The sequence below is a fragment of the Onychomys torridus genome, chromosome 11 (genome assembly GCF_903995425.1).
Source record: "Onychomys torridus chromosome 11, mOncTor1.1, whole genome shotgun sequence".
NCBI lineage: Eukaryota > Metazoa > Chordata > Mammalia > Rodentia > Cricetidae > Onychomys > Onychomys torridus.
Window position 1 is genome coordinate 73,453,720 of NC_050453.1, and position 27,891 is coordinate 73,481,610.

The window sequence follows — 27,891 nt, forward strand, 5'->3', positions numbered from 1 at the left end:
CGTTTCACAAAGCCTGGCTCTTTTCATATAGGTTCTGGGGATGGAATTCAGGTCTTCATGTTCATGTAAGCAAGCACTCTATTGACTGAATCATCTCCCTAGTCCAGTAAATTATTGCCTTTACTCCATAGGAAGAAAAATTGAAGTAATATTAATGTCTCTCAAAGAGCGTGCAATATATTTATATAAGTGAGTAGGATAGATAAAACAGTGAATAAATATACATATGTGTACACATGAATTTACATATTTTATTCATATCATACTTTACTTCTTTATATGCATATGTACTTTGGGCTAAAGAATAGAGCTGGGTGGTGGTGGCGGCACATGCTTTTAATCCCAGCACTTGGAGGCAGAGGCAGGTAGAGCTCTGTGAGTTTGAGGCCAGCGTGGTCTATAGAGCGAGTTCCAGGACAGGCTCCAAAGCTACACAGCAAAACCCTGTCTCGTAAAGCCAAAAAAAAAAAAAAAAAAAAAAACCGAAATAACTATATACAATAACCTCGATAAAGTTTGAGTAATGTTGAGTAATGTCTTTCAGACAACTAGGTTTGGTCCATTTAGGAACCATCCATGAGAACTCGGCTTTCAAGTGATTCTATTGTGACTAGAGTCTGTAGCCAGCACAGAAAGTCCTGGCCACCAGATGTCACCATTTTTCTTGAGACATTTTCTTCTTAGGGGTAAGACTAGTAGTGCCTCAGAATGCTTCTGAGTTTTCAGGAGAGGTCCTTTCTTAGGGTATTGTCCTGCCTGTCCAGATTTCATCTCTATTCTTGAACACCACCTGGACTGTTCTTGACAGCTACCGGGAAGCTCCTCTGATTCAGATGTAGCCCAGTCTTTTCCTCCAGGTGGCTAATAAAGGGCGGGCTGGTTTCATTCGTATATTCCCAGGGAGCTTCATGCAAGAGACAACACCACAGGTATGTTCTGTGAAGGCCCTGGAGTCAAGAGCCCATACACTGCTTCTGTGGCCCAGTGGGCTGCTTTACAAAATGCAGAAGAGGAACTCAATTATTTCTAGAGTTAAAAAATTCCAAAATTCGCTGGGTGGCAGTGACACACGCCTTTAATCCCAGTACTTGGGAGGCAGACGCAGGTGGATCTCTGAGTTTGAGGCTAGCCTGGTCTACAGAGTGAGTTCCAGGGACAGGCTCCAAAGCTACACAGAGAAATCCTGTCTCAAAAAAACAAAACAAAATCCCAAAATTCCATAGTCCCTGGGTTTTAAATGATTCTGCTGGGCGGGGGACAAGTTAACATGAGTTCAAGCCCAAGAATGAAGACCCCAGTGAGGCAGTGAAGCAGGGCTGAAGAAATTCTGCAGGATAATCCCTCACACTGTAACTCGATATTGTGACTGCTCACAGGAGAAGGACTTCCTGTCATTTACACCCAGGGTAATCCACCAGTCCGCCTTCCTTCCATTCCAGATAACACTTAACCAGGATCTATAATGCTCCATGATGTAAATGCATGGCCAGCTCCCTGGAGGGCAGACTGATTTAATATTTCATGCTAGTCAGTGTTTTATTGTGGTGCCCTCAGGGCAGGAGATGCGTTTTATTTCTTTTTGAATTTACAACAGCACCGAGTTAAGCTGTCCAGGCTGCTCATAAAACGCAGACAGGGAAGAGAAAAGCAGCGCATTAGAAAATTGTGTGCCTACTGTGGACCAGTCATTGCCAAACCCTTTACAAATAGTTCATCCCACCTTCACAATAACCTCATGAAGTAGCCATTATTACTCTCATCGATACGGCCGCTGAGTGGAGCTGGATAAATGGTTTGCCCAGGGTCACAAAACCAAGGATGTGGGTCTGAAGCTTGTAATCCTTGCACTCAGGAGTTGAAGGCAGGAGGATCCAGAATTCGAGGTTATCCTTGGCTACTAAGCAAGTTCGTGACCAGTCTGGGCTACGTGAGAACAGCCCCCCCCCCCCCCCCCCCCCCCCCAAAAAACCACAAACATCACCAAATGAATACAAATCTGTTCAGTTTAAAAAAAAAAAAAAAAAAAAAAGACGAGGGACAGAAATTCCTACTGCTCTGCCAATCTACTCTACAAAGTACAAAACGGAGCTCAGGGCATTTGTTAAAGTTGCCAGGACCCCTAAATCGTTTAGCCCGCCATCTCCTCCCTACGGGCTGCGCTCCTCGAAGACCCCTGTCCAGAAGAGGCCCAGAGAGAATCTTTATGGAGGATGCACGGTCTGCATCAGTAATCGTACCTTGCCCTCGACCTTGTTAAGAGTAGTATTTTTATGGTCCCAACTCCCTCAGTCAAGCTTGCTGCCTGCCTGTTTCTCCTTGGGATGCAACTAGAGCGGCTCAAGTCCTCTAGTACAGGGTCTAGAGTTTGTAGACGGTCCCCGAGAAGCTAGGGCGTTCAGAATTGGCTGAGCGCTCTGCCAGGGTGGGCGGGGAATTTGCAGAACGTCCCTGGCCCGGAATCCCTTTGCCTGGGAGAAAAGCGCGAGCACAGAAGCCGACAGAAGTTGGGGAGGTCGAGCAGGGAAGGGTTGGTAGAAACCTCCAACAGATTTCCTTTCCACTCGGGTTTGGTCGCTTGGACTCGGGAGGAACGTCTCTGCTTGCGTCTAGGGGCGGACGGTGGACGCGCTGCGCACGGCCCCGCCAGGGCTGGTAGTTTGCAGACCATCCCTGCCGAGGCCCGCTCGCCCGGCAGCCCTGCGGCTCCCGCGGTGGCGGCGGCGGCGGCGGCCCCAGGCTCGATCCAGCCCAGGTAGCCGCGCCTCTGGCTCTGGGGGCGCTGTGACCCCGCTCCTGGCTGCGCCTGGGACCCCCTGCCCTCCAGAGCACTGCTATTGGAGAGTGACCCCGACTGCTGCTGATGGTGCCTCTGCTGCTCCCCTACTAGCAGGTAAGAGCTGCTGCAGGGTCGGGCGATCAATTGAGAGCTCGCCATCTCCCCGGGATCGCGGGGGACGCGTGGGGGACGCTAGGGGAGCCTTATCCGGCCCAGCGCTAACACCCGGGGCGGCGTGGGTGTTCTGGCCGTGTCTGATTTGGGACGGGGGTGGGAACCCCAGAATACAACCAAGGGGTGAGCTTGGAGGGGACACCACCTGCTCGGGGCATCCCCTCTCATGGGACCCTGAAGACCCTCTCTAGACTCTGAGGCTTTTAGGCTTCCCAAGGAACTGTCCAAAGATGGCTTGGGTGGCGTGGGCTGGAGACGAGAAGCTGAGATTGGCATTTTGGACACTGGGACTGCGATGAAACCAGACAGAATCGGGATGCCAGCGTGGGCTGGACTAGAGTCCCGGGGATCCGGGAGCTAAGAGTGGGATATGCTTTGAGCCAGTTGCGAGGAAGAATGAAGGAGCGGGGCCCCAGGCCCCTGGGGAGAAGAGATAAGAAGATCCGAAGCTCCAAGCGGGGAGATCAGGGAGACTCCCTCGGACCCCAGATAGCCTTGGGGACCGCCAGCCGGACCGCGATCCAGCCGGCGTGCACCCACGGCTGGGGGATGGCAGAGGCTGCGGGATACAAGGGCCGACACCCGCGTACACACTCCCCTAGAGCATGCTCAGTGCGGTCCTGGGAACTTCCTGCCGAGTCGCCAGGCCAGCCGCCTAGGTCCCCTTTGGGGCCGCAGCTCGCTAAATTGAGGACAAGGGGTGCGCGAGTGGGGACCTCTGTGCCCTCCTGCCCACCCTTTCTCGTCCCCAGGCCTCTGCCTAGCCTGTGGTGGGCATCAGGGTTCTGCTTTCCAGACCCACTCTGGCCTCTGGAGACGGGGGCGTGGATGTCATACCCTTGCTCCCCGCGGGTGGAGGACCAAAGGCCTGGTGACTCGTCGGTCTCCTAGGTGGACCCGCTCTCGGGGGCAAGCAGGGCGCTCAGTCCCGCGCGGACTCCGCCGCGAGCAGGTTGGGTAGAAGGGGGTGTGTGAGCCCGGCAACATTCGCGCGCTCACAGTCGATGTCACACACAAAGCCACCGCAGGGAAGAGGGAAGGGGTGGCGCTTGCATTTTTTGTTCAGTGGCTTTTGGAGCACCCTTGAGCTGTGTGCATGCTTGTGTGTGTGTGTGTGTGTGTGTGTGTGTGTGTGTGTGTATGTGTGTGTGTGTGTGTGTGTCCCAGAGGATGCCTTCTGATTTGCTGAGATTGCCCTGGTCTAGGTCTACAGCTTAGTAACTCCTGGCACTAATTGCCAGGCCTCGATTTGGTGTTTGTATATGGTTCTGGCTTCCTCTGGGACCGTGGAGTTGGGAAGCAGCAAGCTGAGGTGTGTGTGGGCTCTCTGGTGGAATAGAAAAGTCACACCTAGACACTGGATCTAAGATTACATCAAATCAGAATCTACTAAGGTCTAAGTAGAATGCACGTTCATTAGCTGACCTATCCCAAGTTCATTGTCAAGACTGGAGGGATCTCTCACTCTGGACTTGGTGAGACCCTTTGTCGCTGGAACAAATCTCATTTGTCTCAGCCAAGAAAGTCCAACCATCTCATACCTGTCTTTTATGAATCATCCGCTGCCTTAGTTCCTATAAATCATTTTTGGCTATTGCTCAGAGCTGAGATGGGCAGGCTTAAGTGTGATTCTGTTAGAATCAGAACAAAGCTCCCCCTTTTAGAACATTTTAGTTTTTCTTCTGTTATCAACTTAAAGTCTGTGTAATCAACTTACTTGATGTGGAGCTCTGGAAATGAAGAGGAGGGAAGAGTGGGGTGAGATTGATCTAGGTACCCTTTTTAGGGAAAGAGAAAAAGAGGAAGTCTCTGTCTCCAGCAACTCTCTGTGGCCCAGTTGAATGTCTGGGCAAGAGGCTTGAGTAATGTCTTTCCTGTGTCTCTCTCCTTCCGGCCTGCCTTCCTAGTTTGGGATTTGGAGACAGGAGTCAGGAGGATAAAGGAATCTATGGGGGCTTGGAACTTTGTATCTCCCCAAAAGGTCACTGTGTGTGTGTGTGTGTGTCCTTGCTTGTGGAGGCCAGAGGACAACCTCAGCTATCATTCCTCAGGTTTTGTACACCTTGGTTTGTTTATTTAATTAATTAATTAATTTGTTTGTTTATTTATTTGTTTATATTTATTATTTAGTTGAGACGAGGTTTCCTCACTGACTTGGAACTAGACCCGAAGCTAGCCTGACTGGTCTGTGAGCTTCAGGAGTATTGATCTCCTCCACCTTCACAGCACTGAGATTACAAGCCTGTGTCACTGTACCTCGCTTTTAATTTAAAATGTGTGTGTGTGTGTGTGTGTGTGTGTGTGTGTGTGTGTGTGTGTGTGTAGGAGTGCATCAAGTATCAGTCCTTGCTTCAACCTTGTCTAAGACAGACTCTGAGTTTTTTCTGCTGCTTATGCCAACAGAGACCTAGCTGAGGTGTGAGCCTTCTCTCTCTCTCTCTCTCTCTCTCTCTCTCTCTCTCTCTCTCTCTCTCGTCTTCCCATAAGAGTGCTAGGGTTCTAGGTTTATGTGGGATTGAACTCAGGTCCTCATACTTGTGCTGGCAGTATTTGAACCACTGAACTATCTATGTATACCTGCCTGGCTTTAAAAAATGTGTGTCCTGGTGGTCCTCATGCTTGCAAGGTAAGCACTCTCCCATCTCCCCAGTTCTCCGGCCTGCTGGATTGAAGGTAACCTGAGATGGCAGGAGCATTGGTCTCTTTTTAGTGTGGCTGTCACAGCCAAGCTCTCGGAGTCTTTGGATTGCCTCCTGAGCATCGTGCACATTTCCAGTGCTCTGTATGTAGAAGTGTGAACGATGTGCTCATTATATATTCACACATCCGTATACATTTCTATAGAGAGCATGTGCATATGGATGTGCATCCGCAGTGTTCCCAAGGAGATGCTGGAAGCTGGACTGGACCCCAAGAGGTGAGAGCAATGCAGATTTCCTTCCCATTCAAGACTTCCTCAATTGCAAAAGAACCCATCAGCCTTGTGTCCAGCTGGCCTCCTAAACATGGAAATGCCGTGGCCCCTGCAATTGCAGCTGAGGAGCTTGTCCTAGAAGAGTGGCTGCTTACCTTCCTGATGTCATTCTGCCAGTGTGTGTGTGTGTGTGTGTGTGTGTGTGTGTGTGTGTGTGAGAGAGAGAGAGAGAGAGAGAGAGAGAGAGAGAGCGAGAGAGAGAGAGAGAGAGAGAGAGAGAGAGAGAGAGGGTGTTATGTCTGTGTAGAGGCCGGAAGACAACCTCAGGTTTTGTTCTTCAGCTACTATCCACTGTTTTGATTTGTGAATGAATCTCTTACTATCCTGGAATTCACTAAGTAGGCTAGGCTGGCTAGTCAGCAAGCCTCGGGAGTCTAGCCTACTCTCCCAGTGCTGGGATTACAGGGGCACACTATCCTAGGCTCTTTGAAATCTGTGTTCTGGAGACCAAATGCAGGTCTTCATATTTGCGTGGGAAGTACTTTATGACCAAGGCTCTGTGTCACCTCAGAGTCACCTTTTGGGAGGGGGATAAGTGGTGATCCAGAAATGTCAGTGAAGTCACCAAGGTCAGTCATTGGGAAGATCTGTGTTGGAGATTTGGTACCCTCTGTCACCATTCAGCATCCTCACAGGTAACCCTACTTCTGAGAAACTTAAAGAGCACTGGGTCCAGATTGATTTCCTCCAGCTGGTCCTAGCCTGGGGGTGGTGGTGAATGGCAGGTCACCAGAGTGACAGCCTGTGTCAGTAACGGGTCTGAGGAAAGCCTGTGCTGCTAACATTGTTAGTTGCTGTGGTGATGGCAAATGTTTAGAGAAGGGATTCCTGGGAGAAAGAACAAAGCCGGGAGTCGTTTTGATGGGAGGAAGTGTACAACTTTCAGAATCCAGGTATTGGAAGAGGGAAGACATCATTTGTGTAGGGGGAGTGGAATAGCCCTGTGGGGGACAGTCGAGAGGTTTGAGTGGGAAACAAGTGTTTGAGACTCGGGAGTGCAGGTTTTACCAGACTGTCTTTAAAGTTAATGACAGCTTTGAAGTAGAGTCACTATAGAGATGGCTGTATTTTTAAAATTTCTATTTTGAATTGAATAAAGATCTTCCCACCCTTGGAAGTTTTGCATAGTTTTGATTTTTGTTGCCCCCCCCCCCCCATCTCATGTAGCCCAGGCTGCCCTGAAGCTCACTGTGTAGTCTAGGCTTGATTTGAGCTGATCTTCCAAGTGTTGGAATGACAGGACAACACTAGGTTTATAAATGCCCCATCTAGGTTATATCCCTACACTGTTTAACATCCTGTGTCCATATCACTCAGCCCTGCCCCCTGCCGTGTGTGTGTGTGTGTGTGTGTGTGTGTGTGTGTGTGTGTGTGTGTATCCCTGCAGAGGCCAGGGTTGATGTCAGTCAGGTATCTTCATCAATTGTTCCCCACCTTATTTTCTGAGAACCTGGAGCTCATTGATTGAGCTAAGCTGGTTTACCTGTGATTTGAGGGAGCTGGTCTACCTATAAGCTGCACACCTGTGCGTGTACACCAGTGGACCTGGCCTTTGACGTGGGGATTGGGGATCTGAACTCTGCTTGTGCAAAAGGCACTTTATCTACCAAGTCATCTGTCCAGTCCTAGTGGTTCCGGCCTTTACCGCCAGAGCCAATGCTGGGGCTGGAGATGCTGGGGCTGGAGATGCTGGGGCTGGAGATGCTCTTCCTCTGAATGACCTTCTCACGGTTCATGCAGCCAGACTTTCGGAGTACGCTGATGCAGACTTAGAGTTCTTGGAAAGCTGCCAAGATGAGGGTCCCGGAGCCTTGGTACTGTGACCACGTGCTCAGCTAGGAGAGTGTGGACTTCTGCTGTGTGCTTGGCTGTTTGAGCCATTTTCTGTGAGTCAATCCCACAGTTAAATTTATCCTTCCTGCACTTGGTCCCTGGAAGTCTGTGTGTGCTGGGGAGGGGTCAGAGGAATTGTTTTATTTCTTCAGAATCGCACAGCTCTTTTGTCTAACCCACGAACTTCTAGAATGAAAACTGGCCTTCCTTTTGGTATTCTGTAGTCTCAAAACTCTAGACAGGCAAGACAATAAGCCATTGCTCCTTGTGTTTGAGTGTGAGGTCAGAAGTCCATGTCAGATGGCTTCTTCAGTTGCTCTGCAGCTCTCCCCCCACCCCCAGAGATAAGGCATCTTACTGATTAACTGCAGTGGTTGGCCAGCGAGCCCCAGGGTTCCTACTGTCTCTGCCTTCCAGGAACTGGGATTACAGATGTATGTTCCTGTGCCTTGCTTTTTATGTAGTTGCCAAGGTTTCAAACCCAGGTTTTTATGCTTTTGTGGCAAATGCCTTACGAACTGAGCCATCTCCCTTGACTTTTTGTGTCTGGGTTTGATGGGTGTAGCTGCCTTTGATGGGATGTAGTGGAGTGAACCGGCTCTGTTGTTCCTCTCCCTTCTGGGTGCTGCTCCCTGCCAGATGCTGCTCCCTGCTGGAGTGCTCCCTGCTGGAGTGCTCCCTGCCGGATGCTGCTCCCTGCTGGAGTGCTCCCTACTGCATCCTGCTCCCTGCTGGTGTGCTCCCTGCTGGATGAGTGGCTGCAGAACCCTTCTCTATGCCATTGCCCATGAGCTCAGGAATGAGGTAGACTCCCAAATTGTGGTTGCTAGTAAATGTTGCTTTACCTGAGTTGTGAGTGGAGTAACATGATTATATTCCCAACATTCAGCAGTCAGAGGCAGGAGGATTATTGCAAGTTCAAGGCCATTCTGGTCTATGGAGCTAGTTCGACACCAGCTAGTGCAACACTGCAAGCCTCTGCCTCAAAATAACCAAAAGTGCTCTTGTGCCTGAACACACACACACACACACACACACACACACACACACACACACAGAGTCATCTCACTGGTATCAGGCTTGGTGAACCTTTGACCCATGGCCCTTGTTAGCTAAGAAAGTGTCCCAACATAAACCATTAACTTACTTGAAACATTATGAAGTTTTTGCTGCTGTTGTTGTTGTTTTGATTCAGTTGCCTCGCTTTGTAGATGACAATACTGTGTTTTGATGTCAAAAGATTGGACATGCCTACTGGCAGAGCATCTGTCTGACATACGTGAGGCCCTGGGTCTAATTCTCAAAAGAAAATCCTTATTTTTTCCCCTGTGGGGTGTGTGTGTGTGTGTGTGGTGTGTGTGTGGTAGGTATGTATGTGTGTGGTGTGAGTGGGGTATGTATGTGTGTGTTTGTGGTGTGTGTGGGGTATGTATGTGGGGGGGGGTTGTGTGAGTGTGTGTATGTGTGTGTTTGTGGTGTGTGTGTATGTGTGGTATGTATATGTGTGTGTGTGTGTGTGTGTGTGTGGTGTGTGGGGTATGTATGTGTGTGTTTGTGGTGTGTGTGTGTGTGTGTGTGTGTGTGTGTGTGTGTGTGTGTGGTGGTGCCTGTGCCTGTGTGCACACAGATAGAAGCCAGGACAGGACATCAGGTGTCTTATTTTATTGCTTTACACCTCATTGCCTTAATAGTCTCTCACCGAACCAAAGAAGTCTCATCCTTTTGGCTAGCTAGCCAGGGTGGTCAGTGACTTCTTGGCCCTTGGGATTCCTGTCCCTGTCCCCCAGTGCTGGGTTACATACAGGTGTGTACAGCCGTGCACAGCTTTTGCACAAGTGCTGAGGATTTAAACTCTGTCCTCATGCTCCTGTAGCCGTCTTCCCCGTCTGTCTCTCCAGTTCCCTTGTCTGGAGTTAGGAGGGGCAGCATCTGATTGAGGGAGGGAGAGGAAGGTGGGTTTTCCTCTGCCCTCCTCTGTCAGTAACATGTATCAGGAGGTGTCACAGGTCTGGATAAGAAAGGGTTCTGCCAGCAATGTGGTACTGCCTTCTACCTGGATTGCCTTCTTTTGTTCTAGTCTGTCTACACTTTCCCCCTTTCCTGTGTTTGAGTCCCTGCTCCTTGCCAGATTGGAAGGTGACATTGTTCAGGGGGCAGCACTGACTTTACATTATTTTGTTCATAGAAAAGTGTTCCTCTTGGCTGAATACCACCATCTTTCTTTTCTAGTTTTGCAACTCTACTGTCTAAGAACTTCTGCAGGGCAGACATTTTCCTGGAGGTTCTGGTTTGCATTTGCAGAGCTGTGATCACACACTCTGACCAAGGGTGACTTTGGAGGAGAGGATTTATTTGGCTTACACTTCCAGATCACAGTCCGCCATTGAGGGGAGTCATCGAGGAACCTGGAAGCAGGAACCATGAAGGAGCCCCGCTTGTTGACTGGCTCTCTTGCTCTAGTATTCAGCGGGGTCACCTGCCTAGGGAGGGCTCTGGCACAGTAGGGAGACACCCTCCCATCATTCTGGAATCACACAAGGCTACAGGCCAGTCTGATCAGCGTAATCCCTAATCAAGACTCCTTTGTCAGGTGACTCCAGGCTCTGTCACGTTGACAGCTGAGGCTCACTAGGACTCTAGCTTTTCTGTTTGTTTGGGTTTTTTGAGACAGGGTCCCACGTAGCCCACTCTGGTCTTGAACTTGCTATGTAGCCAGGATTTGACCTTGAACATCTGATCCTCCTTGCTTCTACCTCTCAAGGACGGGGATTACAGGTTTTTACCACACGCCTGATTTATACAGTCTGGGAGTAAAAAAAAAAGTCTGGAGTGCCATGCAAACACTCCACTGACTAAAGCCCATCTCTAGTCAATCCTTGCTTAGTGTCTTTGAGGGTGGTCTCACTCTGTAGCCCCAGCTGGCCTGGAATTCATTATGTAAACCAGGCTGGCCTGGAACGTGTGGTAATCCCCCTGCCTCTTCCTGTCAAAGGATGAAATTAACAGGTGTTTGCCACATTACTTGACTACTAGAATTTTAGGCTCAAATCGTCTAAAAGGAGGGAGGAGCTCTTATCCTTACAGTAGAAGCTCTGTTTCTGGGCACAGGGCGGCATAGATGAGTCACAAGAAAAGCCAGTGTGGCTGGTGAGGGCACTGAACTCCTGAAGGCAAGGCCTCCGCACTGGCTGGCTGTCTTCCCATGGGCCAGCTATGTCCTGGGCCCTTTCTGATCTGTCAAGTGATGCCTCACCCAGCTTCTCTTGTGTTTATTTGGTGGCTTTAGTGTGTGCTCTTGGCTGGGATCTGTATGCCCACAATAGCTTCTTTAATCTGTGTGTAGGGATACAATTCAGTGTGTGGCTTATTTTGAAGGTTATTTTGTCCTTCCGCATTTTTAGAGTTTGGAGTTCCACATTAATCTGAACTTTGTGTGTGTGTGTGTGTGTGTGTGTGTGTGTGTGTGTGTGTGTGTGTGTGTGTGTGTACATACTGATGTACATGCATGTTTGTGTGTTGGAGGCCAAAGGTCAGGCTTGAGTGTGGAGCCATCACTTTGTGGTTATTTGTCGGTTTTAAGATAGAGTCTCACAAGTTGGGCAGTGGTGGCACACCCTTTTAATCCCAGTACTTGGGAGGCAGAGGCAGTTGGATCTCTGTGAGTTCAAGGTCAGCCTGGTCTACAGAGTGAGTTCTGGGGCAGCCAGGGCTGTTTCATAGAGAAACCCTGTCTCAGGAAAAAAAAAAAAAAATAGAGTCTCACTGTATGAAACATGAGCTCATGGAATCCTCCTTTCTCCACTTCCCCAGTGCTGGGATTACAAGCACATGTTACCACACTCAGATTTTTTTACCTGGATGCTGAGGATCCTCATGCTTGCACCTGAGCCAGCTCCCCAGCACTCAACTGGGAAGTTCATGGACATTTTATAAAGAATGTAATTCCTAGGCTCATGAAAAGTGGCAGATTGGTACTATGAATGTGCGTGTGTGTTGTGTGTGTGTGTGTGTGTGTGTGTGTGTCCACATACCATATGAGGTCATCACCTTATTGTCATATTATCTGAACAAACTAAAAATTGTAGAGATGAAGAGCTAAAGCCAGTTATGGAATGGCTGTCAGTTAAATGAAGGAGTTGCTATTTCAACCATATACTATCTTTATCAACTTCGCCTTTAAGCAATTTCCATCTTTTTAATGTGTGTGTGCATGCTCCAGTGTGTGTGTGTGTGTGTGTGTGTGTGTGTGTGTGTGTGTGAATATGCATGGGCTGCATGTGCTTTTGTATGCTCAAGCTTATGGAGGCTCAAATCAAAGTCGGCTATCCCCCTCTCTCTCCCTTCACCCTGGTTTTCAGACAGTCTCTTGAAGGTGAAGCTCACCTGGCTGCCCAGCTAGCCCCAGCTCTCTTCCTCCCCAGCACTGGGATTATGGGTGTGTACTACCATGCCTTTCTTTCTTTCTTTCTTTCTTTCTTTCTTTCTTTCTTTCTTTCTTTCTTTCTTTCTTTTTTTTCCTGTCTTTTTTTAAAGGGGGTTCTGGGGAGCTGGAGTCAGGGCCATGACTGGTTCTATGTTTCAAGTTCTAGAAAGTCTTTCCGGTGCAGTAACTTTGTTTCTTCTTTGTCAGCCGTTACTTGGAACTGTTACCCGGCCACTGTCACCTCTCCTGTGGCTACTGTAAAAACAACAGACCTTGTAGTTTGAAGCCATACTCTCCTTTAATGCCAACACAGAGGTCTCACTGCTAAGATAGGCCCCCATTTCGTCATCCTCACCCCTTGCAGCTCCCCGTGGCTGCCAGCAGTCAGAGGCTCATGCCTTGACCTCCAGTACCAGGGACCAGAACTGGGTCCTTCCGTCGGTGGCTTTGCTTGTTTGCTGAACAGAGCAAGGAATGGTCCTGTTTCCCAGACCCCTGGGTTCAGACCACAGTATAAACCATGATCATCCTCTTGGAAATTCTAATGTTTTCTCATCTGCCTTGCCCTGTGGGGTGAGTAGCACAGCACAGGGACAGGATCCAGAGCTGAGAAATAGAACATCCTCAGATCCTCAGGGCCTTTTTTTTTTTCTCACCAGGGTCCTCAAAACTCTTTGGAAAAGAACTATGCTTGATTTTACCACCAAAAGAAACTCCCCTGTTTCCTAGTTCATGTATGTATGTATGTATGTATGTATGTATGTATGTATGTATGTATGTATGTATATATACACATCTTAGATATTTATTGTATATATATATACACACATGTATGTGTGTGTGTGTATATACAATATATATATACCATTGTGTGTATGATGAGTGTGAGTGAGTGTGGGTGTGTGCCACAAATGCACGGGGAGGTCAGAGGACAGCTTTTGAGAGCCTCTTCTCTCCTTCCATCTTGCTGAACCGGGGCTCTCTCACTGTTTCTGCCCTAGTATGGATTCCAGGCTAGATGCCTGTGAATGTCCCAGTGATTCTACCATCTGGGTCTCGCGGCCTTACCCAGGAGCACTGGGGTTCTAGACACATAGCAGTCTGTCTGGGTCTTTTAATATGTACTCAGGTCATCAGCACTTCGGCCTGCTGTGCCCCTCACCGGCCCTTCCCTGTGTTTTGAAACAGCCGCACACTGCTCTTTCTCAACACACGTTGCTATCTAAATAAGACTTGAGTTCTGCTAAGGCCAGAGACGAGCCAAGAAAAGACTTGCACATGCTCCTTGTTATGTAATGGTTATGCACTGTCAGTGAGAAAGCCGAAGTTCTGAAGAAGTGTGTGTCTGAGGTCACTTAGTCACAAGTGGCAGAGTCAGGCTTTTTTGTCCTTTTTTTTGGGGGGGGGGGGGGGGGGTTTGGAGACAAGATTTCTTTGTGCAACAGCCCTGGCTATCTTGGAACTCACTTTGTAGACCAGGCTGGCCTTGAACTCACAGAGATCCGCCTGCCTCCTCTGCCTCCAGAGAGTGCTGGGATTAAAGATGTGTGCCACCACTGCCTGGTTAAGCCTGTGTTCTTTTTTTAATTTATTTTTATTTTTATTATTAAGAAATTTTCTATTCATTTTACATACCAACCACAGGTCCCCCCTTCCTCCCTCCTCCTGCCCCCCCAGGCTCCTCCACAACCCACCACCCATTCCCATCTCCTCCAATAAGCCTGTGGTCTTCATGCCATTGTATTTCTTCCTTACCAGTGGTCATGCAAAAATGAAATGAAAACTCAGCGTGGAAGGACTTGACATCATGGAGAACCAGCCCTCTTCTGCCCAAATGGTGGCAGACAATAGATATTGCTTGTCGTAACTGGGCTGTACTAATGGTCCAAGTCAGTGGGCCCTGTGTCTTCCATTCCTTGCAGGGTAGCTGCTGTGTGGCTTGCTGTGGTCAGCAGGCTACTGCTGAACCCCATGGACAAGCAACCTTTTAACAGCACCTGTGCTTTGTTCGTAACTCCGTTTGCTGTCTCAGTGCTGTGGTGCAACTGTGAGAAACATGCCCAGGCTAGCCCAGGCTAGCCCAGGCCAGGTCTCCTGATTCCTCCCAGATCAGCCAGCCTTTGGATCCTTCCATTTCTCAAGGTTGCCCAAGTATTATTTCAGTCAGTTCAGGGTGGCCCTGGTTACGAGAACGTCCCTGCCAGTCTCCACAGACTTGTAAATACTATCTGGCTCTATTCAGTCAGAGTTCCAGGGGAATGGCTCTGGAGCAGTTGATGGCCAGCTCATATTAGATACTGAAATGGCAGAGGGACTGATTGGCGTGTTTTGTGAAGATCAATGTGTGTTACTTGTAACTAATGTATATTCTATTCTGATGGTTCTTTAGATCCAACAACACCCCATTGTATGTGTCCTCCCCACTTTTAATTTCTTATGTTAATTTTTTAAGAATTTATTTTTATTTTTAATTGTGTGTCTATGTGTGGGTTTGTGCCATGATTTCTAGAAGAGAGTGTCAGATGCCCTGGAGCTGCCCAGTGTGGCTCCTCTGCTGAGCCATCTCTCCAGCCTTTTATTTATTATTTATTAGTCTCTGTCTCTGTCTCTGTCTCTCTCTCTGGCTTAGAGAGTGCCTCAGAGTATATGTGGAGGTCAGAGAAGTTAGTGGAATCAGTCAGTTTTGTCCTGTTGTGTTCAGGCAAGGCCGCTTTTGTTTCTATCTGTGCCGAGTACTCCAGGATAACCGGCCCACGAGCTTCCGGCTGATTTCCACCTCTCTGTAGGAGTGTTGGGAATACAGATATGTGCTACCACATCTAGCCCTTTCACACGGGCCCTAGGAACTGAATTTAGATCATCAGGCTCGCATGGTAAGGGTTTTTATCTGCAGAGCCGTTTTGCCAGCCCAGACTGACAGAATCTCACAGAGCCTGGTCTGACCTCAAACTAGGTTTGTTGCCAGGGATGACCTGGAACTGTGGATCCTCCTGTCTCTGTCTCCTCGGTGCTGGGATTATGGGTATGTGCCACTGTACTCAGTTTTTGGGGTGCTGGAGAGGGTATGTGCTTTACACACGCTAGGCAAGCGCCCCACCAACTGAGCCACTTCTGTAGCCAACCCCCAAACCCCTTAATTAGCGTCTTTCACAGTCATGGTTTATGTCCATGAACTTCTCATTTTATCTGCCCATTTCCTCCACTGAACAAAAACAAGACAATGACGTGCTTTAAATGCTGAACAGTTTCCCTTAGAAACACTATTTACCATCCTCAAACTTATTACCTACTGATTTTGTAGCTTTTCACTTAAATCGACAATAAGACATAATAGCCTCTGAATCATATCGGTGCCAGTACATACAGGTTTTATGAATGTCACTGATCTTTACCACCTATGATCAGCTTTGACACTCTCTATCAGGTTCAGTTTTCTTGGCTTAAAACAAAGCCTAGTCAGGGATCAGCCTACTATGGCTATCTGCCCATTTAGTTAATAAAGCATTTTTAAAGATTTGTTATTTCTATTTATGTGTGTATGTGTGTGTCTGTATGTCTGACATGCACAATGTGCATTCAGGTGTCTTAGAGGCCAGAAAAGGGTGCTGGACCCCTGGAACTGGAGTTACATGCAGTTGTTAGCCGTCTGATGTGGGTACTGGGAACCAAATCCAGATCCTATGGAAGAGCAATATACCCTCTTAACTGCTCAGCCTTCACTCCAGCCCGGTTAATAAAGTTTTATTGGAAAATGGCTGTATACGTTTGTTGATGTGCTGTTCATTTTGTTAATAATGTTTACTGGAAAATAGCCAAGCCCGTCTGCTGGTGTACTACCCATTTTGTAACTGTTTTATTGGAACATAGATGCGCATTTGCTCACGTGCTATCCATTTTGTGAATTAAGTTGTTTTTTTTTTTTTTTCTTTTTTTGGTTTTTGGTTTTTTGAGACATGGTTTCTCTGTGTAGCTTTACATCTTTCCTGGATCTTGCTCTGTAGACCAGGCTGGCCTCGAACTCACAAAGATCCACCTGCCTCTGCCTCCCGGGTGCTGGGATTCAAGGCATGCACCACCACCGCCCTGCGTGAATGAAGTTTTGTTGTTGTTTTGTTCTGTGTCACGCAGAGTTGCTTGCACCGTGGCCTCTCCCGTTCTGTCTGGCTGCTTTGCATGGCTGTAGGGAAGGTCAGCAGCCTGAAGGAGTTGAACTGGTCTGCAAGGCCTGAAGCTTTTGCTTCCAGGCCCTTAAAGAGAAAAATGTCTCACTGTTGAAGAGATGATTTCATAACCTGCAGTTCTCGGAGCGTGACGCTGCTCAAGTGAACTTGCTTTCTCCTGATACCTTCCAGCAAAGAACAGTGTCCAAACTGTGCAGGTCTGAGAACCCTGTCCTCCTCAGGCTACTTCATTTCACCATACTTAGCTCCAATAGCTAACTTTATCTATGTCCTCCTGTGTCTGTTAGGCTTGCTAGGGAACTCGCAAACATTTCCAAAAGTGTTTCATTATATAACTACCATTATGCCTCCCTCTTTTAATTTAAATGAGGCTTTCTAGTGGAAACAAATTGGAATTAAAATGGACACCAACTCTGTTCAAGTGCTGGTTATTTATTCATTAGGATCCAACCAAAGAGTGTGTGTGTGTGTGTGTGTGTGTGTGTGTGTGTGTGTGTGTGTGTGAGAGAGAGAGAGAGAGAGAGAGAGAGAGAGAGAGAGAGAGAGAGAATGGAGTACATTAGAGGGAGAATCAGAAAAACTGTGCACTAGCTTTTCTTAAAGGCACCTCTCTAAAAACTACGTTAGCACATTTCTAAATGAGGGTGGTATTGTTGCAGACCACAGTACCATGTAGAAACATTAACCAAGAACTTTTGCAGTTAAGAAAACATTTTTTAAAGCAAAGTAACAACCCCCATTCAGACCTAATTGGGCTCCTAAAAGCCACATTCCTTTAGTGCCATATTTTCCAAGATGATTCTGTTATTTATGTCCCACAGCTCATGGGATGGATGGGCAGGAGCTGAGGTAGAAAGGACTTCAGAAAGGTCTGGCCAGGATATCTCTTTGGAATTTGAAATGCTAGCTGAAGCATGACCACTGACCTGTTTACTTTTTGGTGAGGTTGGAGGCAAAATTAATGAGGTTGGACTATAGCCCAAATGGCTGAAGGAACAGGGGTGTTGGGGTCTTTGACATTGGAGGAAGTTTGCCTGAGTAATTTTATTTCTCATATATATATATATATATATATATATATATATGTATATATGTATAAATGTATATATACACATATACACACACACATATATAGTGTATGTGTGTGTTTATGTGTATCCAAGTGCACACATGCCACGGCATATGTATAGCGGTCAGAGAGTCTCCCATTCCCACTCTCAGGGCCTCTCCTGTTTCTGCCATGCTGCTTCCTCCAGGATGGTTAGCCTGAAAGCTAACCTGGGTGGTGCTCCTGTCTCCTCCGCCTCTCTCATCGTGGGGGTGCTGGGGTTGCAGATCCGGACCGCCACCTCCGGCCCATCACCTGGGCTCCAAGGACTGACCTGTCTGGTCGTTGAGCTGGCACTTTCTTGCAGAGCTATCTCTCTGTCCCTCTCTTGAGCATTGCTATGGCTGCAGAACCGAGTTCGTAGCCAGCCTGAGCTATGTAAGCCCTTATGAAAAGAACAACAACAAAAAAACCAGAGATAAGAAAGTCAGATTCATACTTATTCATTCTGTGGGAACTAACGCAGTCCCATGAGCCCTGACCTACTCCTGAGACACAGCATTAACCCTACCTGAAGATGGAGCCTCTGTGTCTCTTTATCTTCAGCTAGACCTTGTGTCTTAAAGATCCCATCACCTCTACCACTGTACTGGGAACCAAGCTTCTGGCTGGTGGAGCCTTGGGAGGGTGGTAAGGTAAAGCAGATTCAGGAGTCTGGTGGTCACGGGAATTGAATGTGAGTTGCTGGTGATCAGAGAGTCGGGTGGTCACAGGAGTTGAACATGAGTTGCTGGTATCACTCTGCAAGGCCCCAGGAAGACTGTGTCAGGAACTTACACCTTCGTGTTCACTAACCTCAGACTAGAGGTCAGCAATTCCTTCATTTTTGTTTTTTCTTTTTGAGACAGGGTGCCTTGTAGCCCAGGCTTGCCTCCTTGGTATGTTGCTGAGGATGACCTTAAACTTCTGATCTTCTCCTTGCACTACATGAATGCCGTTATCCCGGCATTCCCTGTCATGCGTGCTGTCCAGGGTCAGGGATGGGAGCCCAGGGCTTTGTTGTGCTTGCTAGGCGCATGTTTTGTCGACTGAGCCTCGGCCCCAGCCCTGACTCCTTCGCTCTCTGCATGCTGGCCTGCAGATTGCAGTAGTGTAAATGCCTTTTGTAACTTTGTCCGCAGCGGATGGCCAATGTGTTGAGGAAGTATGCGCCTATCTTAGCATATTAAGACTCGTCTTCGTGCTGATAACCCTGTTGGGCCTGCTGCTAGACAGTGGCTTAATGTGTTAATAAACAAGCACGTGTACCTCTTTATCACAATTAAAGGCACATTTTAACTGGGGAATACAGCTCAATTGGTAGAGTGCTTCCCTGGCATGCGTGAGGCTTTGGATTTGATCCCAAATACAGAAGGAGGAGGAGGAGAAGGAGGAGAAGAAGAAGGAGAAAAAGAAGGAGAAGGAGGAGGAGGAGAAGGAGGAGGGGGAGGGGAGAGGAAGGGGAAGAAGGAAGAAGAAAGGATAGAAAATATTTTCGTAATTAAGTGTAATTGATTTCTTCTTGAATCCCATAGATTTCATTTTTTTTTCTTCACTGTGAGGGCTGGGGGATGTCACTTGGCTGTTAGCATCCTAGCATGTGCAAAGCTCTGGGTTTGGTCTCCAGCACTGTGTAGACTGGGTAATGCTGGCTGTCCTAGTGTTCTTCCGTTTCGGTGACAAACACAGGACCAGAAGCAGCAAGGGTTTATTTTACCTTAAAAGTCTGATTCATCGTTGAGAGAAGATAGCACAGGAATTCAAGCAGGAAATTGAAACAGAAACCATGGAAGAGCATTGCTTGTTGACTAGCTGAGGCTCTTGCTTGGCTGGTTTTCTTATCTAGACTAGGACCACCTGCCTAGGGAATGGTGCCGCCCACAGTGATCTGGGCCCTCCTCTATCAGTAAACAATCAGGATGGTCCCCCACAGCCATGCCCACGATCAGTCTGATCTTGGCAATCCCTCCCTGGAGACTCCCTTCTCAAACTGTCGTATTGACAGTTAAAGCCACTGGAACACTGGCACACACCTGTCATCTCAGCATCTGGGAGGTGGGGATGGTAGGCACAGGAGTTCTGTGTCATCCTCAGTTACATAGGTACATAGAGTTCAAGGGCAGTGAGACTAAGGAGAAGGAAAGAAAAGGAAAACCCTCTGCTAGGGGTCTGTTTCCTTTACAGTCCATCAGAAGGCTTGCGGTAGAAATCACAGAGAACTGTGTGGGTGTGGACACTGCCCATCCCACACTGTTCCCATCACTGGGACTTCGCTCTCTCAACCCTATCCAAAGCTATCAGGCAAGGGTATGGAGTGGGAGTGAACTCAGCTGCACTTGCTAGTTCGTCTTTTGACCTGCTCGACGAGTTGAGCTGAACCCATGGCTGACTGCCCCATCATACAAGGAGGAAGTTTGCCAGGACATTTCTCCAGCCTGCCTCTAACAACTTGAAGGAGACACATGGTGAATTTAGGATGAAAACATATAGGTTTTCTGACTCCTAAACAGAAGTGTGACTTCTGTTTCCTTTATTATAGTGGAGAATAACCGGACTTTGTGTGGGAAAAATCTCTATACGCAGGTCAATCCCTGCTTTCCACTTCCTTTGTCAAAGTTACTGTAATCAGCAACATATTATTCACATTTCACATGCACACACACACACACATATTCACATGTACACACACAGGAGCATATACACATGCACATATACACATGTATACATACAGGAGCACACATACACACACATATATATTTACATGTGCACATACAGGAGCACACACACACACATATATTCACAAGTACACATATAGGAGTAAACACATACCCCTTCATGAAATATTTCATTGAAGGAAGTGAAAATGCATTACATACATGTATGAAATGTCAAAGAACTAAAAAAATAAACAAATACCCTGTTGCCCAAGACATACAGTTCACATGTAACAGTAGAAAACAAAGCATTTCCCTTTCACCACAGGCTTAGGAGGGAAGGCAAACGTTTCCTCTCGCTTGCTGGCTTGCCACTGATCAGGCCCAGCCTCCAGGTTCTGGGTTTTCACTGTAAGTGGATTTCTGGGGGTGTGGGCATCTAGAAGCTTCTCTTGGAAGTGACTTTGCCATAGACGAGTTTGCTCCGTGTTCTTTGCTGTTCTTCAGACGGGAAGCTATTGCTGTACTGTGAGCATGATTTTCTCTTAGCCTCTGAGTTGCTGTTTAGAGCTTGGTGAGGAACAATTCATGTACTCAACACTGATACCCCAAGCAGCCGTGTTTAATGGTTGTAGCAACAGCAGTTTTTCTCCATAAGTGTTTTTTTACGTGTGTGTGTGTGTGTGTGTGTGTGTGTGTGTGTGCGTGTGCGTGTGTGTGTGTGTGTGTGTGTGTGTATGTGTGTAATAACTAGGGAGTGCCATGGTATTTGCATATGGAGGTCAGAGGACAGCCTGTGGGAGTTGGTTCCTGGTACTAATACTCAGGTTATTAAGCTTGATAGCAAGTGCCTCTCTCTACCCACTGTGCCGTCTTCTAGCTCACTGTTCCCTCTGGTCTCATGTGGTTCATGCTGGCCTTGAACTCACTGTGGAACCAAAGATGACTTCTGAGCCTCCTGCTTCTGCCTCCTGAGGGCTGTGGTTACAGTCCTGCATCTCCATGCCTGAGCACCAGCCCCAGCTCCAGTTTTTCATTATTTCAAAAGAAAAATGTTATGCTAAAGATTGAAATTGAATAGTCACTCATGGCCTCTCATTTTCCTGTGGATTTAGTTTCCTCATGGAGTATTAAGCCCCCTTCCTTGTGGAAGGAGTGGTCACATATTTTCATTATTTTATTGCTGCTTATTTAAGACACAAAGAGAATGTGTGTGTGTGTGTTTGTGTGTGTGGATGTGTTTAGCATGTGTACCTGTTAAATAACAGTTCTTTGTTGTGAAGGACTAAGAGGATTCTTTTGCTGAGCTGTTGATTGACAGATTCATGTGTGTGCTTACAAGTCCCTTTGAGCCTGATTTTGTGTGTGTACCTGTGGGGTCCGGAGTCCAACCTTGGTTGGTGCTCCTCAGACACCATCTAATTAGTACTTTTGAGACTGTTCGCTCACTGAACCTGGAGCTCACCCAGGAGGCTAGCCTGACCACTGAGCCTCAGGGATACTCCTGTCTCCTTACCCAGTTCTGAGATTGCAAGCACATGCCATCAACTCTGGCTTCTTTTCATTTAACTCAGGTTTATGTGCTTGCGTGGTAAGAGATTGACTGGCTGACTGATCTCCTCAGTCTCCCTGTTACTGTATCAGATGGAGTATCTAAGGTCCCTTTATTGAGAAACTACACTTGCGGTGGTGGCGCACGCCTGTAATCCCGGCACTCAGAAGGCAGAGCCAGGCGGATCTCTGTGAGTTCAAGACCAACCTGGGCTACAGAGTGAGATTCAGGAAAAGTGCAAAGCTACACAGAGAAACCATGTCTCAAAAAACCCAGAGAGAGAGAGAGAGAGAGAGAGAGAGAGAGAGAGAGAGAGAGAAAGAAACTACACTTTTGTCGTGAGCTCTTCACACCCGGCCACCATTGGCTTGAGAAATCAAGAAGCTCAGCAAACACACGGACTAAATTAGAGAGGCGATTTTTTAAATTTGAATCTTGTATGTGTTCCTGTGTGAAGGCAGGTGGGCTCCTGAAAGCGAGGACAGCATGGGTGGGTACCAGTTCTCTCCTTCTGTCCTGCTTGCCCTGCTCTCTCATGTGCCACTCTGTGCTCCAGGACAGTTGTCCCAGGACTTCCAGGGGTTCTCCTGGCCTTCCATGTCACCCCAGGAGCTGTGACTACAGCTCCACACTGTTAGTGCCAGGCTGTATGCCGGTGCTGGGGATCCAAACTCCAGTCCTCATGCTGGTGGGGCAGGTGTTTTACCCACCAAGCTGTCCTCTGAGCTGGTTTGAATGAGAACATCCCCACAGTCTGGCCACACCTTCAAAAGTAAGATAAAAAGGGAAACAAACCAACACAAAATCAAAAACTGGAACATTACCTGGCACCCAGTGGTGGAGGCAGAGATTAGGGTCAGTGGTCTGACCACACTTCCCACCAGATTGACACCTGTAATTGAACTTGAAGTACTGGGGACGGAAAGGAGATGAAAATGGTTCTCCTGGGAACTTAGACCAAGCAGGTGTCAGGGACCATTGTGGATCTAGTTGGACCTTTGGCCTTTGACCTTGTGAGCACCATGGCTTGGCCTTCCACACCCAGATTCACAGGGGCCCCACCTTTTGAACCTTAGCACTCGTAAAACTCCAAAGACTGAACCCCAAAGTATGTAGAATATTAACTGGTCATGGAGAGGTCCTGTCCTGTGAAGGACCCTGAGTAGGCCGCGTGGGAGCTCCAGGATCACCCCTGCTCTGTGAGACTGTTTCCAGGGAGAGTACAGCCAGCTCTGGTCCTCTTTGTGAAGGGGCACGTTGTCTCTGAAAACACGGGAGCCTCCTACCAGAGACCGAGCAACAGGGAAGTCAGGGCAGAAGTAGAAATGAAAATGGGCTGGCTGCGGGGTTCACAGTAGCTGTGACTGGGGAACACTGGAAACCACACAACAGCTGTGTGGCCATGGGTAACCCAGGGCTGCCGTTAAGACTTAAGTAAGACATCGGGTGACACAGTGACTGCTGTGTTCCTGTCTGCTGAGGCCCCGTGAGCCTCGGTCTCTTCTGCCCCAGAGGGTGAGTTAGGCCACATGATACCAGTATGACTTCCTGCCTTGGAAGTCTTGGATGCCAACCAAGAAACCAGCCTAGGGGGATCACTAGACATTTACAGAGGGACTTTTGTGCCAGACCTGGGCAGAAAGGTAACGGACAAGTAGGGGAGCTAGAATTCTAGGAGCTGGGGCATTAGTGGGAGGGAGGTGGTGTTCTTTCTATCTCCATTGTTATTGTAAACTCTCTGGGGCTGCAGTATGCTGGTTGCGCATGCGTGGGCACACGCCCATGAATTACAGGTGCACATGTCCATGTGTAAGTGCGTGTAGAAGCCAGGGACAATCTATGACGTTGCTCTTTGGGCGCCATCTTACAAAACTTCATTTATTTAAACTGGGTCTTGAGCGGGGTATGTATCTCAGTGGTAAAGTACTTGCCTAACATGTGCGAAACCTTAGGTTTGCTCCCTGGTACCAACAGAAATAAAAGGAAACAAACATGAAGGTGGCCTTGAACTCACTATATGGTCTCTATGTAGCTGAGGATGACCTTGGACTCTGGATTCTCCCACTCCCACTTCCCAAGGGTTGGGAAGACAGTACATCACCTTGCCTGGTTTATTTGGTGCTGAGGATGGAAACCAGAACTCTGTGTGCTAGGTAAGCACTCTCCCAGCTGAGCCCAGATTTGGATTTCTGATAGCTGTCTGGTCATAGGGTTAAAAAGGGGCAGGGCAGGAATAAGATTTGAGGAAGGCTGTTCCAATAGTCTTGAGGAGAGATTGTGGGGACCTATAATGGGGTGGAAGGATGACTCTTAATTTGGGGCGTTCTATATTCAAGTCATCCTTGGAGTGTTCTTACCAGGATTCATGTTTCTATGTGGTTTTCCAATATCAGATTACAATTAGAGCTCTAAGGGCATGGGATGCCCCCTGGAAAGGTTTTATTAAGGAAGTGTTAGTGCTTTGAAAAAAATATTTATACTTATAGGCTGAGCCAGAAAGAAGTGCTGTGGGCATGGGCAGTATCCAGAGAGGTCTGGGGCTGCCTGAGCAAGCAGAACTGAGGGTTTTATGGAGTATTACCATGTGATACAGTTTGAGCTCTTACAGCATGCCTGGCATTCACGAGCATGTTAGGGACCTCAGATCCACACTGGCTCTTCACGATGACGTGCTGTGATGTAAATCTAATCTCTGTTACAAGCAGGAGAGAGAGAGAGGTACAGAGAGGCCAAGTCACAGATTGTTTAAGGTCACCCACACCATGTGACTAGGGTCACAGGAAAGATGATACCTTTGAGAAAAAAGCAGCTTTACTGTTGTGTTTCATTTCTTCAGTTTTGCTTTTATTTTCATATATATATATATATATATATATATATATATATATATATATATATATATGTATGTATGGTTCTGGAGCTGCATAAAGTCAGGAGCCATAGAATGAGAGAAAGCATACCATATTTGTCTTTGGGGACTTGATTAATATTATCTCCAGGTACATCTATTTTCCTATAAACTTTGCTTTTTTTTTTAATGGGAGAAAATTCTACTGTGTGTACAAAACATGTTTTTGTTTGTTTGTTTGTTTGTTTGTTAATCCATTCTTCTGTTGTTCGATTCCTTGGTTGGTTCCATAACTTAGGTATTGTGCAGAGCGCTGCAGTCAATGTGAATGGGTCTCTGTGATGTGTTGGCTTGGAGTCTCTTGGGGAAATACCCGGGAGTGGTGCAGCTGGGTCATACAGGAGGCCTATCTGTAGAACCAGAGGCTGAGAAGGGAAGGAAGGTGTTCTTGGCATGAGGAGGAAGAATCAAAGGAAATATACACTTCCTTTTTCTAGAAAATGAGTGAGTTTTTCATAGGGTTAGAGCAAGCCCAGCTCTGGGTGGGGGTGGGTAGAGGCCGGAAAGAATCTTGGGGCCTCAGAGACAGATATGGACTATGGACCAAAGACATCAGAGAGACAGAGAGAGAGAGAGAGAGAGAGAGAGAGAGAGAGAGAGAGAGAGAGAGAGAGAGAGAAGGGGAGGGGAGGGGAGCGGAGGGGAGGGGAGGGGAGGGGAGGGGAGGAGAGGAGAGGGGAGGGGAGAGGAGGGGAGAGGAGGGGAGGGGAGGAGAGGAGAGAGACACTGAGACTCACAGAGAAACATGGCAGGAAGGGCATTTGACTTCACAGGCAGGAAACACCCAAAGAGGTAAATCCATAGAGACAGGAAGTAGATTCCTCGTGCTCAGGGACAGGGTGGGTAATGGAGAGAGACTTTTTAATGGGCCCAAGGTTTCTTTTGGGATGTGTATTAATTAAACTTCCTGTTGCAGTGGCCAAATAACTTGCAGTTTGAGGGTGTACTCCGTTGTGGGGCAAGACGTGACTGTAGGAACCCGAGGCAGCTGGTTTTATTCCATCTGCAGACCGGAAGGAGCGATGAATACAAGCGCTTGGCACACTTCTTCCTTTGAATTCCATCCTAGACCCCAGCCCATAGGATGAATCTACTCATATTCAGAGATGGTCTTCCCTCTTTAGTTAAGCCTTTCTAGAAACACCTCACAGAGACAGCCAGAATTTGGTCTGTCTGGCAATTCTGAATCTAATCATTGACAGTAAAGCTTATTTATTACAGGGTAGTAGCTATGTTTCTGAGCTAAACAGAGGTGGTGGTTTCACAATGTGGTGGACACATTATGTACCATTGATGCATACTCTTCTTTTGTGATGCTGACGACTGCACCAGGATCTTGTGCATGCTAGGCAAGCACTCTGACAACCAGCTCTACTCAGCCCTGAAACATATACTTTTAAAGGAATTTTATTTCAATAAGACATTTGAAGGAGGCACAAGGAGACAGCAGCAAAATGGGTCACCTCTTTCCTTGCTTGGCTCCTATTATCTAAGTGGCTTTATTCTGATCATCTTCCAACCCTGGATGTATTATTATTATTATTATTATTATTATTATTATTATTATTATTATTATTGTCTGCTGGCATAGAAGTTTGGTGACATTCAGCTCTCTAAGTATTGGTTGAGTCTATGGATGAATTTCCAAAGCCTTAGCTAAGGATGATGGGAAATAGAAGTAGGTCAGGACAAGGAAAAAAAACAAAAACCCCAAGTTGTCCTTAAGCTGGAAGGCCCACTGAAGAGCAGGGCATGAAGTAACCTGGTAACTGGTGTTTCTATGGCTACCATGTGTTCCTTTATTCCCTCATCCCCCACCCCTCTGGTCCTGCTGCAGTGTCTAACTGCAGAAGAGAAGGAAGACTAACATAGGGTTGAAAATTGCTGTGAAAAGGTGGGACCCTGTGGTTGACCAGAATGGTAAGACCTGATGGAGTGGAAGGCTTTGGGAAGAGATGGCTCAGTGAGCTGATGGACTAGGGACCAAGGACCATAGAAGAATGGAAAGTGGTGGTTTCAGAACTCTAAAGATGAAGGACAGCCCAGCAGTCCTGGGAGTGGAGGCCAGGATGGTGACCCAAGAGAAGGCGTGTCAGCCATCTGGCTCAGGTACAGTGAAGGTCAACACCATTCGACTCCAAGAAACAACAATATTGCAAGTCCAAGGTCAGTGGGTTCTAAAATTTGGTGTTCATAAATAGCCATTTGGGGTATGGGAAGAAAATAGGTAAGCTTCCATTTATTCCCATCCTAAAATTAGAACCTTAAGATTTAATTTCATAAGTTGACAGTAGTAGTACATGTTGGTAGTAGGTAGCCATTCCAGCTTTGATCTGGAAGTTCCAACCCCCACTGAGGCTTCGGTAACTGTCACACCTACAAGGTGGGCCCAAGAGAGGATGGTGAAGACCCGAGAGCCGGATGCGTGGGCTCTCTTGGTTCCTGGACCCTGGACACTGGAGGTAGACCCAGCAGAGTTCTCCAGAGAACACTGCAGGACTGAGCCACACCTTTCCCAGACCCTGTATACTATCCCTTCACTTGTAAGTTACCCCACAAAATAAACCTCCCTTTTAACTACGTGGAGTGGCCTTAATAATTTCACCAATACATGTTTTTGTTTTAAATAAATTAATATACACTAATGGGATCCTGTGGTTATTTCCGGCTGGTGGGATGTCTGACTCAAATAGTCCAGAAGGCCACGAGATTGGAAGAATGGATGAGCCCTTTATGTTATTGAGTCCTTGCTGGTGGTCCACTGGGAGACCTGGTCTGGTGGCTTATTGAAACAGACGCCATGCTCCTCTGTATTGTCTCCTGGTTGACAACTTGGGGGCTCTTCTAGAGAGGGCATGATGTTAAGCTGGTCCTGTCCTTCTCCCTCCCCTTTCTCATTCTCCTCCTTCCTTCTCTCCCTCCCGTTCTTCCTTCCTTTTTTTCCTCCTCCTTCCTTGTCTTTCCCCCTTCTCCCTTCCCTGTTTCCTTCTTCTTCCCTTCTCCATTTCCCCTCTTTCCCTGCTTCCTTTCTCCTGTTCCTCCCTCCTCTCCCCCCCCCTGCTAGCTTCTTTACAAGCGCATTGATCCCCCCCCCCCCCCCCCCCCCCCCCCCGTGCCAAGAGATCACCTCCCTGCTCCCAGTCTAGGAACCTGGGGTACAGCCTTGCTGAGTTTGGAACTTTGATCTGGAAGTAATTCTCAAGCCCTGAGGGGCAGGTAGGGACCAGTTCTGAGTCCGGTGTCACCCAGTGCTGCGGAGCAAGTCGCTTAACCTCTGACTTCCAGTTTTCCATTAAAATCCCAACAGTGAAAGGCTGATAAGGCTGTGG

General features: G+C 47.7%; 1 protein-coding gene across 4 annotated transcripts in view; it reads left to right on the top strand.

The window, feature by feature from the left end:
- The first annotated feature begins 2,440 nt into the window (after nt 1-2,440).
- The window catches only part of Mgat5 (alpha-1,6-mannosylglycoprotein 6-beta-N-acetylglucosaminyltransferase), a 274,469-nt gene continuing 249,018 nt past the window's right edge, over nt 2,441-27,891 (top strand). For 3 of the 4 annotated variants that reach the window (XM_036202893.1, XM_036202892.1, XM_036202891.1), the window contains exon 1: nt 2,455-2,890. The gene's annotated coding sequence lies outside the window, so the exon portion shown is untranslated. Of the gene's footprint in view, nt 2,891-27,891 lie in introns of all 4 variants that reach the window. The other variant, XM_036202890.1, reaches the window with a different exon arrangement.